This window comes from Netta rufina (genome assembly GCF_964035555.1).
Source record: "Netta rufina genome assembly, chromosome: 8".
NCBI classification, from domain to species: Eukaryota; Metazoa; Chordata; class Aves; order Anseriformes; family Anatidae; genus Netta; species Netta rufina.
Window position 1 is genome coordinate 25,515,128 of NC_140131.1, and position 17,021 is coordinate 25,532,148.

Sequence of the window (17,021 nt, forward strand, 5' to 3'; positions counted from 1 at the left end):
AGTGGGACATCACCATCCCTTTCCATTCAGAGGATCTGGCAACACGGAGAACTACTTCCCTGTAACTGGGACTGCAGCTAAGTTGGACTAGGAGCCTCCAGTCCAAGCAGGTTTTGTGTTACTGATGTGGATCAAAAGGATGCGTTACAAAACATAATTTGCACATGAAAGCTATCAAGAAAATTGAGAGCCACAGTATGCGGGACTTGGAGTGGAAAAATTTGTCTGGGTGGAGATCTCAAGTAGGCTCTGCATAGTGTGAGATTAGATCTTAAGCAAACACTCCGATGAAGAGTACTTGTACAGCATTACAAGTAACAAAGCCGCTACCCAGAGAATAGCACCTTTTGCAGTGATTGCTGTAATTTGGCTAGTACTGGTAAACTTGCTGTTTTCTTTGTATTTTGGCCATTAATATTCACTGCAGACCAAAGCAAATAGTGTTCTTTCTTTCTTTTTTTTTTTTTTTTTGTTGATAGATGTGGACTGTAGGGGAAAAAAAAGATATTTTTGTAGTTGTGTAACATATGTATGTCTTTGATTCAGCACTAAAGTTTAAGAACAAATGAGGATCCAGGCAATGATTATTTATTTTCCCTTGGAACTTCTTTTCATTGTTGCCAACAAAGATAACTGCATGTTTGGTTATGCTTCCATAATGTTTTTTTTTTTTTTTTTTTTTTTTAATTAAAAATTCCAGTTTCTTTATTTTTTTTTTCTCACAACACGATGTCATAAAGGAAGGAGCAGTGCTTTGCAGAATCCTATTTGTTCTGAGATGGATGTCATCTTCCACATAGATACCAACATACTAGTCCTGAAATGCCTTTAAATTCCCTGCCCGTGGCAGGGGGGCTGGAATTAGATGATCTCAGAGGTCCCCTCCAACCCAAGCCATTCTGTGGCTCTTGAATCTGCCTGTGAGACTGATACCTAAATTGCTTATGCTCACCTATTTTTGTAGATCAATATTTCTTGTTCTGTTTACTAATACAAAATTACCGTTTCTATTTTTGGCTAAAACTTTTTTTCTTTTCTTTCCAGTTTCTAGCAAATTGCTTCTTTTGATTTCTCAGGCTTGATGGGCCACTGGCATTGGCAGGTGGTGGAATGACACAATGCAAGATGATATGCCAAAGTAGTTGGGCATCACTTGTCATCTTGCAGACAAGTGAGGCAGAGGAAATAAGAGAATACACGAGTCTCTCAAATACGCAGGCGACAAAATGACATTTTCCATAGGATAAAAATCTCTTCCTGCAACTGCCTCCTTCCATCTTGTCCTCAGAGCTGTTGAGTTTCCTGTGCTATTTTATCTACGCCGTGTTGGAAGTACTGTGAGTACTGTCCTTGAAACATTTTACCTGTAACAAATAGCTCGTAGCTCCGTGTCTTACTCACTCAAGATTGATTGCATTTTGTAATGCAAATAAGAAGCCATTAACTGCAGTGCAGATACAAATGATGGTTAGTATTATGGCCTACATTAAATGAAAAGCATATAAGCATATATCTTTGTATAAAGAACTGCTCAGCTCACCGTGTTTTCATAGAGATTGCCTGTGTTTGAAACTAAACACAGGAATAATCTGTGCTGTGTGGTCAAAAAACAAGCAAACTCAGTAATTCATCAAGTTGTTCAAAAGCACAAATGCTCACACATGGATTTAATTTTTTAATTTTTGTCTGAGTGTGACAAGGGTTGTTCCAGAGGGTGACTTTGATGAACAACACTTTGTCTGCTGACCACCTCGCTTCTGCATTAAGCAGGCAAAGTTTGGTGACTGAGGTTGAGCAGGATCAATGTCTTCCAGATCACCCCTTCCTTGTTACAACTGCAGTCTGTTCCTTTAATGTGGAATTTGCCTCTATGTAAAGGCTTAATATTTTTTCAGATCTGTCTGCTGGTGTGTCTATTTCTGTAGTTAACTTATACTGAAGACATTTTTGAACAAACTTAAGTTGGCAGGAAAAAAAAACAGTGCTCTCCATTGTTTTTCCTGTACTGCATTGTCTTCTGTTTGACAATAGTGGGAAAACAAACAAACAAACAAACAATCAACTATTTATGTTGGATAAATGAATCTTGCAGTTCCTTCCGTTTTTCTCCAATCTAGACAGTTATTAAATCTGTAGTATCTGCAAGTATTTCACCCCACTTTTATCACAGGAGTAGGTGCACAAAAAAAAAGTTCATTGCAGGTCTGTTGTTTATGACGTTATCTCATCATTGACTGAGGCGAGAATCTTGCATTTTGGGTCACTGCAGGTTTCCTGAATGTTTCCTTACAATCATGTTACTTTGTAATGCCCTGTAATGATGCTGATTTAGAGAGGGAATGGCACAAGTACTGTAGCAGCACACATGCAGGGCTGGCAGTGGCTGAGTTAGGCAGCTCGCTTCACCTCATCACAAATCTTACTTCTAAAAAAATAATCCATTGCAGAAGGAGCAGATGTTAATTCCACGTGTTGTGGACAGCCATCTTGCAGCAATGTATGTAAGTATAAAAGAAACAAACACTTTAAATGGGTATTTCTCATGCATGTTTTAAAGCGGAGCTCAGTTGCAGAGTGTCTACAACCCACACGATCGGTGTGTTGGGTCTTTGTGGCCAAGTGGCTCAGGCTGCTCGTGTACTGCCAATGCTGGGCATTCAGCTTGCTTAGTATCAAACCATAAATCTTTGCTGCTTTCATTTAAGACGTAGTTTCCAATGTAGCTTTAGCAGTTGTGTCAGGGAAGGAGGGGTGACACACTATGGTCTCTGGCTGTGTTTCTGTGGCTCTGCTCGGAGGGGAGCCGAGCATCTCATGGCACCGGCTGCAGCCTCCCTCCTGTGGCTGCAGGCAAGAGCACCTGCTGCTGTGTCCCCTTCGAGGGGCTGGGAGGCTGCTCCTTCCCCTCTGCATGCCCTCAGCACTCCCAGTTGGGACCTTAAAGGTGGCATCCCTAGGTCTAGCAAACGTCGGGTCTTCCTCTGCAGAGATATCACTTCTAGATGTGTTTTGGTAGCAGGCTTGTGCATGCCACAGGGAAGTTGCCTCTGGTTCCCACACGGGCCTCATTAGGCAGCCAAGGAGAAAATCTTTCATCTGTATCAACCTAACAACTGGCCAAATGTATCCCTTAATCATGAGGATACGTAAGATACAGCCTTTCTATATATGCATACTAAGCCTGCTGAAAATTGATGCTAAAAATATTCCCCAAAGTATTAAAAGCAAATGGAGAACTTCTAAGGTATTCTTGAAGTAAACTACGAGTTAAGAATTAGAAAACCCTACGGCCCAGTGAGGAATGGATTTTGTGGTCTCTTTGTACTGTTAAAATTTCTTTTGGAAATGAACTCCCACTGTCTAAAATACCATAACATTTTACAAGTTTGCAAAAGATGAAAATGTTACCAGATGTGAAGTTCAAGGAGCAAGTTAACTGCTGTTGTCAGATGGAAGTGCTCTTGCTGCTTGGGAACTTCTCCTTACCTTCTCTCCTTCTGTTCCCCAAGCCCTAGTTTTACGTAACTGCCCCGGCTACCAAACTGCTCATCTCTTCTGCAAATAAACCAATATTTCACTCAGACAGGAGGAGAGAGAAGTCTGTGTATTGCACGGGGCAGATAATTAAGTTAGTGGGTGGTTGGCTGGCCAAATTCTTATCAAAATGGATGATCAAACTAGCTCCTGTAGTTAAATATAGTTTACTATTAAATACACATACAAAAAGCAGAAGAGAAGTTGCTAATAACTGACTCTAACATACTGAAAATCTATTGAGGGTGTATGAAAAAGATTGCTAATATCAGCCAGTCTCACCTTAGTGCTGCCGCAATGCTGCTATTTTTGCTGTAATACTTTTTTTTTTTTTTTTTTTTTTCCGTAATATGAGTCAACTGTATAAAAGGTTTATGGATTTGAAGCACATCAGAGGTCATTTCCTCCTGTGACTCGCTAATCAGCGCTGTTACTTTCATATATATACAGCGGGAACTTTCAGACAAAGGCAAGATTAGTAGCTAAGCAGACAAAGAGAAAATGGAGGAAAATAATAGTAGTGGTGAGTACATGCATCAAGTAAGTGTGGCCCAATATTTTTATGGCCTTTTTGATAGATTGCTTTGGATGCTTCTGGGCAACATTGAATGCAGCATTTTTTATCTCTATCCCAGAAGGATTATTCCAATGGTTCACCTTAGATTCTGCACAGAATATTACTTTGATACTGTAATAGCTTTGGAAAAGCTCTCCTTTGATGTCAAGAGCTGTATGGAACTGTTCTTTTGATTAAGAAACACTTACACACTTGAAAAACCTAATAATAGATTTAAAAAAAAAAAAGGAAAAGAAAAAAAAGATCATCAATTGTGCTTTATTAAATTAGATCTATAGGAGAGATGCAGAATGTGTGTGCATCTGTATCCCCTGTCTTGTTCTGTTATCTTTCTGTTGGAAACCCTCACAGTAGGTCTGTCTCTGTCTTGAATATCCCTGGAGCCTGTTTCTTTTTTCCCTTCCCTGTTTTAGGACTCTCCCCTTTCTTCTGCCGTTGAATGCTTGCAGACTGAACAACCTGGCTGGCAGGCAGATTGTTATATTCCCCTTCCTCCGTCCTACATTGACTGTGAAGGATTTATTCCATACAATAGCAATTTAAAACCCAGCCTGGTCCATACTGGGAAATTTTCTTTTTGCTAGCAGTGGGCATCATCGAAGTAGTGGCAAACAATGTAACTGCACCCCCTGTTTGCAGTCAGTGCCGGTTCATGGGGAACAAAACAGGTACCGAGTGGTGTGGAGGTGCTGGTTCGGGGCTGGCCGTGCCTGCAGACCGAGCTCAGGCTAGGTCTGAGCTGTCTGGTGCAGCCCTGGGCCTGCGGGAGAAGCCCCCTGCGCTGCTGCCGTGCCTCCGGAGGACGTCCCGTAGTAGAGCAGCTCCTTTTAGCTCCAAGTCCTGCTATGCCAGAGTGTTGAGGAGCTACTAAATCAATTTGCCAGTTGAGTGGGTGTTGAGATTTGCTCTGAAAACAGATTGAAGTTCTTTATTCTTAATATATGTAAAGGCATTTTTGTAGCACTTTTTTTCCCCCCCCCAGGTTTTCTCAGGGAATGCACTGCTCTGTTTATGCAAGTTAATGTTTTAATTATGTCAGGATAAACTTTTAAGAAAACTTACTGATACTGCCTTGGTGGGAGAGGAGGGAGGTGGCTCCATTTTAAGCAAGGAAATTGCTGTTTTTATTCTGTGCTCTGAAGTAGGCTTTTGGGGGTGCCAGTGGGCTTGGGTTGCATTGAATCCAGAGGTGCTGCCTGAAAAAGGTTGTCAAATACTGGGCTAACATTTCAATTTTAGGTGCAAGAACACACAGTACATCAAAGGTGGCAACTTCTATAATTTTAACTAAGGAAAACAAAAGAACTTTATGGAAATAACTATGCTTGGGCAGAGCAAGTGTTTGTCAGCAAAGGAAAATTAGGATGGCGAAAGTCTCAGCGCACAGAGTTGTAAGAACAGTTGTAAAGATGAGAGAAAGTATTCTTTTTATTTATTTTGTTCTGTTTCCAACTTTATGTGCCGATTGGAGGAGTTTTAGCTCTCCAGTGCTCAAGGTTTCTTAGGCTGTTAGACCCCTGCTGCTGCACGTGCAAGGCTGGGGGTGGGCGTGGGGAGGCAGCTCACGCATTCACTGCAGAAGATGTGTTCATCTGGCTGCCTCATCATCCTCTTTCACAGGGAAAACCTCTTGGAGAGCCTTCACCACTCCCTTCAAGTCCTTTTACCATGTTTCTCTATCTAGCAAGGTACTTTTCCAGACGTTTGAGGTGGGTGGGCAGCGCTGACCCCAGCTTGGCTGCTGCAGAGCAGATTGAATTCAGGTGCTCCAAGGTGGATAAGCGCTGGGGATAAGCAGAGGGCTAATTGAGGATGCTAGCCTCTCAAACACCAAAACTTGCCCTAAGCAGTGTCTGGGGCTTTGCTGAACGCCAGACAGCAAAGCAGACTTACATATGTCTGGAATCTGGTTTCAGGAAGCATATTTTGCAATGTTTTCTTTGCGGTGCTTTGAGCTGGTTTCGCTGGTGCATAGCTTGATTATAACTTTTGCAAAGACCTGCCTTCTCTAGAGAAAATAACTTTGGATTGGAAACTGTGTAGTTTTCTTCATTGTATATTGTGAATGCGAGTGATCTTTCAACTGGGTTTTAATTTAATGAGGGATATTTTTGAGAATACTATAATACAACATAGCAGAGATTATTTGAAGGGGCTTTGTTAATATTTTACTTTTGAAAGCATTGATACATAGCTAAAAGAGCATCCTTTAAATCTACTATTGGAAATTGCTTTTGTTCACAGTTGAGAAGAGGAAGCAAAGCAAGAATGGAAAAGCTAACAGGAAGTAAATATTGAGAAGCTTTAGATATTACTCCTGGCCTAAAAGAGGTATAACGTTAAGTGGAAGAAGAATGAAGTGAAGGAGACCAGGAAAGGTACAATGCTTAGAAAGACCTAATTAGTCTGAGAACAATCTCAAGCCACAAACAATATTCTTTGCAGCCATGTGTTGACATATGACAGATGATCCCAAAACACTCACCAAGAAAAGAACCAGGCATGAGCCTACATGATGAAGTGAGAAAATGTATTTGCTTAGGAGACATTTAGCCAATAGCTCAAAGACTATGAAGAAATCAGAAGTAATAACTGCCTGGGTACTTTATCGCTGAGGATGTTATCCATACAAAACCACAGGGACTTAAGATTTGTAGGTCTAAGAGATGACCTGTAGCCTTGCAGTACTGGCATGTTTAGCAGTAAATAGAGATATAACTTTGCAGGAGTCGTCATCCTGCAAAGGGCAGAGGCATAGCATGTCTCTCTAGTTATACGTGCTGTCAGGTGGGGATGGAAGTAAGTTGAACCGAGTTGGTTGTGTGCTGGCTGCTCAGACGAGGAGAAGCATTGCTGTGAAATGTTGCTCTCTCCAGGCTTATTGCAGTGTGATGTGCAATACCGCACGTGACATTTTGCTGTTTGTGATGTGTCTCCCTGCTGCCCCTGCTCCTAAACCTGGACGTGAACTCCCAGCATTTAAGAAATGCCTGGTATTAAAAATGTGATGGAAGGGTTGTCAGCAGCTTTTATTTCAGATATAAGCGTGTTCCTCATCTCTCCTTCTTTGGCTAGTCCTGAGGCTTGTCTGTCAAAACCTACTGTCACATCAATGTTAATTAATGTGCCAGTTTGGAGGTATGTGTTTAAATGGTATTTTTAATTGCTAAGTGTTTTCTTCCTACCTAAAGTGCACATATTGACAAGCACCAGCCATAAGCTTCCAGCGAGCCAAAGATGAGCAAAGCTGAGCTAGAGCTGTGTCTGCTGGGATGAGAGTTAACACGGACAAGAACCCTGCCAGGAACTCGCTGTTTTGGGAGGAACAAAGGAATTACCCCAATTCACATGCTAAAATTAGCAAATAGAGTTGGATATTTTATGATGTCCTGGCTGTGTAGCTTTCCTGAAGATAAATCTACGATGCCCCCTCAAAAGCATCATTAGTGAGTAACACTGCCACCCTTACTCCAAAGCTCTAGCTGGGTGTCCTGTCTAACTTTATTTTCTATTTTCTCTGGGCATTCAGGATACCTCTTTTGTTCCATTTTCAGCCCACACGCTGACACAGCTCTCTCCCTCTCTCTCTCTCTCTTTCCCCTTACACTGTTGTTTAAGCATGCTGTAAACTTATTCATTCCCTAAAGGCAAGAGCAGCTATCTGAGCAACACTTTGTCAGCATAATACATTTACAGAATGCATATTTATGAACCTTTGAGCCTTTATTGTTCCAGAGGGCAAATAAAAAACATGAAAAGTAGCAATATAGTGTTTCAAAGGTCCCTTAAGGAAAACAAAAGTAGTTGGAAATAAATTTAGAAAAAAAAAAGTTCTTCTCCAGAACAGAACCTCGAATTAGCACATACAAAATATGGGCTGGTTAAGACTATTCTTTTCTTCCATCTATCCCAGACTCTCCTAATCCAAGTTTAAGAAATTGTAAAGCTTAAAAACATTTTTCAAGCTTACAAAATAGCATAAATGAAGTAGATTAGACATATATAATAGCAAACCAGAGATTGTTAAAACACCTTGTTTTGCTCAATTGTAGTAAAGTAAATACAGCTTTTAAATGGAAATGATTGTTTTCCTTAGAAGCCACAAGATCAGTGTGCTATGTGCCACAAAATTACTACAGATAAAAGGTAGCTGGAGGAAGCTGGAAATCAATAAAATGCCCTAATTGTTATTTTAATTGACTCTAGGTTCTTATTAACTTTACTATGTATACATCAAGTTTTAAAATGAATGGGTACCTACTCATTATTGCTTATAATAAAATAAAGCTGGGTAGCCAGTGTTTGTATTCTTAGATGTGTCCATTAGCTCAATTACAATTAAAAGATTATTATACCGATGCTCCTAGGTTATGCTGCCTAAAAATTAAAAAAAAAATAAAAAATAGTGCTGTCTCCCTGCAGGAAGAGTCTCGTGTTTTAAAAGCAGATATGTGAGCGTGGCTGCCTGCAGCCTTCATCCAAAGCACAAAGTGAAGGGTGCCCACCAACAGAACGCACAGAAATGTGACTTAATCCAAATCTGAAGTACTAAAATTAAGGAAATAGCTTCAGCAAGCAGAAGAAAACAGAGTGAAAATCCCAAATGGTCAGAAAAGGTAACAAGTGCAGACTTTTAGTTGTTCTACAGTAGCGAAGCTGTAGGAATTTGTGTGTTTTCCTTCTGGGAAGAGTGTCTAATTGTCCTTTCTGCTGTAAAGACTTCACAGCAGTATGGCCGATGGAAAACACAACTGGATTTGATCTCTGTTACTTCTTTTGGTCCAAGAAGATCCATATTGCTCCTGCATGGAACAATGCTGAGCCCTCTTGACAGGAGAAGCTGTGGAGCTCTGCCAGAAGGTACTGGATCATCTGAGTGCAGGGGTGGGGCGGGAGCAGGAATGTTCATCTCCTGAATCTGCTGCAGTTTCACTGGGGAAAATGCTTTCCCAAAGGGATGGCGGGTGCATGGTTTATCAGTTGTCCCCAACACCCAAAGGCATGCTCTAAAAGCATGGGTGCCTCAAAGGAGACATGTCCCACTGTGCTTGTATGGCTTGCTTTGCTGCAAGCGTGAGCTCTGATGTAGGGGCTTTCCATGCAGAGTGTTTTTTTCTCAAAGGCATTGGCTCCGCTGTAATGGCACACCACGAAAAGGTGAGATGGTTCCCATGGGAAAACTCAGCACTGCGCAGTGCCCAAGCAGGCAGGGAACACCTCAACACTTGGAGCAGTTTAACTTCCATGCATTTGGTTATTTTCAGTAGTCAAAATGCAACTGAATTTGCAAATCATTCCAGTGAACATACTTTTACCTGTTATTTACAAATTACCACTTCTCTTTCTGTCTTTCCTCAAGAACCTTATTGTTCTGCTTTCTGTAGTTCTGGACTTTGAAAGCCTGGAGTGAGTTTGCCTCTGTAAGATGAGATGCAGTGAATTGTGGTAACGCTTTGTGAAACACGAGAACATTTTGAGATGTCATGATCACTCAGGAGTAACCGCATGGGCAAACCCTCCCCTACCATGGTGCAGTGACATATGTATCACATTTTAAGTGTCACTGACAATGGTGTTTTGCAGCAAGACATCTGAATTAGCAAATATTATTTAAGAAATAGAGAACAAACAAAACCAAACCTCTTGCCAGTTAGAAAAACAACTTGGGCTGTGGTGTGTTGCTTAATTACATTGTGAGGATTCCCTTGGCTGGGGGTAGGCAGGTTTCTCTTAATCTTGTGCTGCAATTTAAAACAAGTTTAATTTAAAATACGGTCTCTTTTAGGATATGCAACCTCCTTTATAAATGCACTCTAAGCAAACACTTCATATCCAAAGTACCCTTTCTCTTTTGCTTTCCTCAGCCAGAGAAGGCAGTAATGGGGAACGGGGGGAAATCCTTGGCAGACACCTGCCAAGACATGATGTTATCAACCATCACTGCTAGAAATGCAGCCCAGCCTCAGCAGGGCAATGTGACACAGGAAACTGAAGCAAGGTGAATGCCTGATTCCTCTTGTCCAGATTCCTGTAGGCCCCCTAAAAAATAAGAAACAAACAAAAAGCCCAAACCCTAGCTGTCATTTAATTAGCGAAGGGGCCAGCAGCTCTGCTTTTTACTCCCACTCTTGCTGCTGCTCATCCAACCTAGGGCTGCGCCTGTTCTTAGCAAAAGTGGAGGCTCTTGGAGAAAAAAGTGCTGTGAACATTCAAATTTTCCTGCAACCATGAAACCACCTGAAGTCATAATTTAATATAATAATAAAAACAAATTAATTTAAAAAAAAAAGGGGGGGGGGGAGGAGGGGGGGCGAGAGAGAAATCTCAACTTTTCTATTTCCTAGCTTTCTAAAAAGCTTTTCAAAGCTGGTTTCAGCAATGTGAACTCAAGCATAGATTATTCATCTTCCTGACCCATTGCAAGAAAGACTGATAGAAGAAGAGACCCTTGACTTAGAAAACCATATGACTGTGCTGCCATCTGTAAATTCCCTGCATGTAACAAAAGTGTCAGGATGCAAATACGAGCCATTCTAGATCAAAGCAGGAAAAATATAAACATATTATCCACAAAATATCAAGTGAGTGATGTTCATGATAAGTATTTTAAATCCAGTGAAAGGAAAAGTTGATAGGAATCTTTCTGTTTCAGTAGTTGTTGTACATGGTGGTTTCAGAGTTCCAGTGTACGTGAACTTTTGTTATAATTAGAAGTTACTAACACATACAAAAAAGAAAATGAAACATTTAACGTTATTTCTAGGTTCTAAAGAAATTAAGGAATTGTCATCGTATTTGTAATTTCCTTTTTGCAAAGAAATAGCAGAAGTATGGAAAAAAGGCTATGTTATCACTGCAAATTGGAGATTACCGGCTTCCTTTATTACAATGAAATTTGCTCTTCTAGGAACTTCTCATGTGTACTGTTTGAAAAAGTTTAACTTTGGGAGGGGTTTATTTCTTTATTTTCTTTAAGTAAAATCTGACTAAGGATTTAAGATCTTGAACATTTGCAACAGAAAATGAGTTCTCTCTGAGGGTCGGATCCAAAAAACTACGGCTAAAAAGCAGAAACAGCAACATTTGTGAAAGGACAAACCAAAGCCTTTTAATTTACCAACTGTATGTTCTGAGTGCTGCTATACTGTGACCATGTTTAAAAGCATGTAACATGAATAGTATCCGGGATAATAATGTTGATAAATACTTTGGGACAGAAGCTTCCTAAACCTCTCTAACATAATTGCACGTCAGATTCAGGTGCCACGGAGAATAAGTGCCCGGTTTGCTGCTGGTTGCCCAGGCTGGGTCTCGTAGGCTACCCGCCAGATCAGTGCTTTGCTTCCAGTCTGCCACGAGCCCTGGTCCCTGTCACCCTTCTGTTATCCATTTCTTGCTATATGACAGAGATGAAAACAGAACCTTTTTTACCTGAGTGCTTCCTATATGCAGCCCCTGACAGAAGTTATGTAGTCATGCTCCTTTAAAAAGAACAAGTTTCTCTGTGCTCATAATTTGGCTGTGCATTGGTGGCTCTTTGCTTTGTTTAAAATGAAAGAAAAGGTAGTTGAGAGGTTGGTGTTGGAGTTAGTTCAAGTCCTAGAGCTGCCTGCCATGATCAGTAATTAGCAGAAGCACCCTTCATGTGTGCTGTGCTCCTAGCTGAGAGGTGCTGCCTGCACTCACTGCTGCTCCGGCTGGGTCCTGCTTCCCTGCCTCCTCTTCTCAGGCTGTTTGAAAGAAGTGAGATCTGGCGTAGCATTAGCAAGGATTGGCTGGAGGCTGCGTGCCAGATTAAAAGGGGGAAAAAAAAAAAAAAAAAAGTTACTCAAGAGATGACATCTTAATTTGAAAGATACCATGCTGGCTTTGCTGAGGACACAGCAGTACAAGACAGTAAGAGCCTAAGGTTTTAATGATATTATGCACCTAAGATATTACATAGTCTGCAAAAGTGAATTTCACCCTATAAAATCATTTTCCTGGCGATGCTGGTACCAAGATAAACGACAGCCTCCAGTGCTTGTCAGCTCTGTGGGCTTGGTCCTCTGGAGTGCAGCTGGAACTGCCGCACCAGGAGGTTGATTATTGCCAATAGTCTCTGCTGTGCATCTGCCTTTTTTTGCTTTTTTTCTTATTTTTTTCTTCTTATTTTTTCTTTTTTCCTGGTTAGGTCAGTGGCTGCCTTTTTGTCTCCTTCTTTCTCTGTTTCTCATTTATGTGCCGTAGGGATATGGTGTATGTTGTGAATGAACTGAGGAAAAATAAGGAAGAAAATCAGTAATCCTGACTAACGTCCCCAGAGTACCACCAACAGGTTAGACTACTTCTGTGCGAGGAGATTTTAGAGAATTACTGCTATATCGTTGATCTTGCATCTTTTTAATTTGGGTTAAAAATAATTATGAAGATTAGCATTTGTGTTCAGGGGGGTGAAACTAATTCTGCTTCTTAAGAGCAGAATTAGTTTGGTTAGAGGGTAGAAAGCCTTTTGTTGAAAGCTCTCCACGAGTGGGTCAGTAATACCACCCATAGGCTACACCAGAAGCATCGCGCTGCTTGCTTAATAATTAAATGAGCTCCTCATTTCAGTCGCAGTATCCAACATAAGCTAAATCCAGCGAGCCCACCAGCTGTGTACTTGCTCGCAGAAAGTTACCGCTATGATGTTGTACTGAATTTCTCCCAGTCATCCCAGTCTTATTAATGCCTCAGTGTGGCATAAAGCTTCATTCATTATTCATAATAATCCAGTCAGAGGGCACTCTGAGACCTGATAAATTCTCACCTAAATGACAACAGCTGACAGGGCCTAGGGTTTTATAGCCCTTCTCTTGCCATAGCAAGGTGCTGTGGGCAAAGGTCCAGAATGATCCTCTACTAATGACCAGTGTGATATATGAGCAGCTGCTGATTTTCTGACATGAAGTCTACTCTGCTGAGCATCCAACCCGCCAGCCGCGAGGAGTGGATGAATATCTGACAGGCGATATACTTCAAGAACCGGTCACAAAAAAAAAAGATCTGTCTCAGGTGGGAGGGGATAAAAGGGTTAATCCTGTGCTGGAGCACTGCAACATCAACAACAACAAAAAATATCCGGGGGGCAAAAAAAAAATATAAAAATCAGGAGTCTGTAAATTCTGGCCGTGCTGATGTGGAAATGAGCATGCAGTCCTTACCTCTGAAAACTCTTCCTTTCTGGCACCCAGAGGGTTGAATAATCATGACTTTAGAAGCCTGTAAATTGCTTTATAAAAATCAATAATCATCTGCTGAAGGATATTAATTGCACTTTTCCACAAAGGGAAAAAGCTTCATAATATTTTATTGGTTTTTAATGGGCTCTTTGATACCACAGGATGTAAGTGAAAAGCCTCTTTCTTTTGTTCAGACACAGACCTAGCCTTTCAAAGGAGCGTATATACCTGTTTGAGTCTTAACTTCTCCCTTGTGGTGTGGGTTCAAATTAAAAGCAGGTGGAGGCCTTTTATTTTGCCCTTCTGTTTTGCTTTCAACAGTGATTGATTCTCTATTATATCATCTTACCTTTCTTAAGTAACATTGATAAATGCACGTCTTTTTGTGTGTTTCATTGCCATGCAAATTTAGGGGTTAATTCTGGAAGTTTGACTGACTTGGAGATATATCAGGAAAATGAAGACCCAAGTACTTGTAAAAAATTCAGGACTGGCAATGCAAAGTTTGTATATTTTGCTTGTTAAAATAAGTATAATGAGTGCTTATTTTTCAGCGTGCCTCATCCTTCCCTTGGAAGAAGAGCTTTTAACGCTCTTTAAGGGTGGTATTTTTGCATTTCCCACAGCCATGGCATGTTGGGTCTCTAGGCCAGGAGGATGATGATTTATTCGGCACGTGGGCTTTGCTCAGTATGGATTTCTGTCCACTCCATGTAGCACCTCTCAAGTAACAACAGCAGGCTGCTCTGGCCTGAAATCATGGAGAGCTGGAGGTGAAAAGGTGACACTTGCATGACTTAAGTTGAAGGCCAGAAATTATATTTGTTTGATGGTGTGTGTTGACCCTAATCTTCCATGTGTTGTGCCACAGAAATGGAGAGAGTCACAAGGTCAGTGAGAGCCTCTTCCCTCCCACCGGTGCCATCTTGTTGATTAATGGTGATACAGACTCTGCCTGGTTCCCGGACTGAATCAGCAGATAGGATAACACCAGACAAAAGTCAGGTTAGTGGAGATGGGTCAAGTCCTGCTCGCCTTAGTACAATACTTTGGGGCTGTCAGAGTACCTCAGGGCTCACCAGTGACTGGAGGAAAGCAGCGTACTGCAGATAAAGCAGGGAGAAGAAAAAAAATAGACTGCTTAGGTCCTTAATGCTAAAATCTTCTGCTTTCAGTGAATCTTACCAACTCCAGAGATAAAATTCAGTACTTGTTTTGCTTAGGGGCCATTTCAAGATGCATTAGCTCACTCCATGAGTTGTGTGGAAACCTCGACAGAATGGAAACAGAGTCGTTCAAAACGGCCACCAAGAATCTCTTGAGGCACTTACAGTCTCGGAGGGGCCTAGACCCCTTTCACAGCTACTTCCATCATTCTGGGGCTGCAACACTGCGACTTGCTTTTTGGGATTGGACTTTGAGGGTCAAAGGCTGCAGAAATTCGCAATCTCCTGGAATTATTTTCTCGTCTGAAGTCATGCTAACTGCCTTATTCGGACTTGTTTTGAGAACAAGTATTTCTATTAAAAGTGACATGGCCTATTTACAAATGAGGTGTGCCTGAACTATATGAAACCTAAACATACTCCAGACAAGTTTAGGCTTTGTTGTGTGGAAGAGCTGTGGGTGAAGGCATTCCTGGAATCTCCCATGGTTGCCAGAGCGACCTGCGACTGTAACCAAAACATTAGTCACCCTCGCTGGGTTCCTCCGTCGGCTCCTCAGACACTTCTTCTTTCTTCCTATGGTTTTCCTGTCAGAATAAACAAGATTTAACTTTTCTTTGGGTGACCCAAACCGGTCAGAATATTGGCCCATCGAATACAGCCTGATGTGCCATTTGCCAGGCCGAGCTGTGGATCTTACAGTCCTCCTCTGGTGTCTTCATCGATGTTGTCTTGTCTTGGTTCCTTATCGTTGCTGTTGCCCAAGATGAACGCAGTTGGCCAATGAGTTTTTGCTTTGAGCATTAGGAAGGTGTGGGGTAATGGGAAAGTGTTCTAATGGTGTGGTATGTTGCTTGTTGAGGTAGAACTAAAAGCTACGTCCCTGAAACTCATGGATGAGCTGAATGCCCTGTGTGACTTGTTGACTGAGCAGGCAAAACTGTCCTGAGGTGTGTGTCATCCAGCTATCTCCTTAGGATCTGACAACTGCCATTTTTGTTGATGGATTTACTAAGGAAATGTTTGTTTTTTTTTTTTTTACTAAGGATTTTTTTTTTGAATGTACATGTTCCTAAAGCCCTTTTGCTTTGGTTCATTCTGAATTTCCATCTCCCATAAAGGCAAAGGGAGATAAAATATGAAATTGTTCTATAAATGATCTAAAAAAAACACTTGTGAAAATAATTTTAATAAAAGCTAAAACTGTTTTTAAGTCCACTAATGGTAGCCTGTAATTCTGAAAATCAAGTTGTGTGTTTAAATGTGAACATTCAGTTTCCTATCTTTAAAAATGTTGCCCTAAGATCTCAAGTTTTCATATGAAGTAATTTAGTAAATGTCAATGAGGGAGAGAAAAAGGAGAGGAACTTACAGTGACTAGAGGTGTACTCATAGAGAGAAGACACTTCCATCTTTAATACTGACTTCAGGGCAAAGATTTTTGTCCTACCCTGTAGGCATTGTGTGTACTGTTGTGCAGGAAATATCCGACTGTAATTCTGTTGTTCTCTGATTCCAGCCAGGATCTAACTTATGGTAGGAGTCCCTGCAGAGATTTAATGGTAAATATTTAACAAGGGGAACTCCCCTTTCCTTCTATGATCTCATATTTTGTAAATGGATTAATTTAATAAGGAAAACAACATTTCCCTTTGGTTAAAGCCCTCAGTTCCTCACAACTGGGACTTCTGTTCCTCAGCTGTTTCCATTCCAGGGTTCTCCCAGTAGGCAGTTTGGTTTGCCTCTGAGTGGAAAACAATTTATGTGACAGGAAGCAAGTCTTGCAGCTAGTCCTTTCACAATTAAAGGGACAAAAAGAGCTATTAGAATAAGTTGTAGGTAGTATTTTTAATTTCGATCAGCTGTAGAGTTCCTGCAAGACCACTTAGTCATCAAATGCAGTTCCGTAATTTGTCCACAAAAATTAATTTTCACGCAGTGTTTCCTACCTTGGCTTGATGGTAGTAAACCCAAACAAGTACCATGCAGGACCTCACAGCATTGCATCGCTGCTCACCTTGACTTAAACTGAAACATCTGAGTGAGATTGGCATCCTGTTGGAGAATCAGGGTGTTTCTGCATGTCCCAGTCATCCCTTTCCATGTACAGATTCTGTGTGGATTTTTGCATGCATGTTTTTAGGAGCCTCTCGTGTTTCCATCCGCAGCACACATTCCTGGGAAAGACATGGTTTCCATTGCTCCAGCTGCCTCATCTTGGGAGTTGAGCACTGTAACTGGTTAAGAGACTAGAAAAATTCTTGGAAGACTTGGAAATCATATACTGCTTGCTGCCATTTAAATGAGCATTTTTGTCGTTGTTTTCTGAGAAGCCATTGCACTGCCTGCATGCACAAGCTCCAGCAAAGATGAGCATTTTAAGCATGGCAAGCATCACGTCGCTTGCAGCTTGTGGTGTGTGCAGGCACTGGCCTCTGCTCTCAGCCAGTGCCGGTGCACGGGTACGGGTGGGCAGGGAGGTTACACGGGCACGAGCTGGTGCTCCAGCCCGGGGAAACTGATCACGTACAGGTCACGATATAA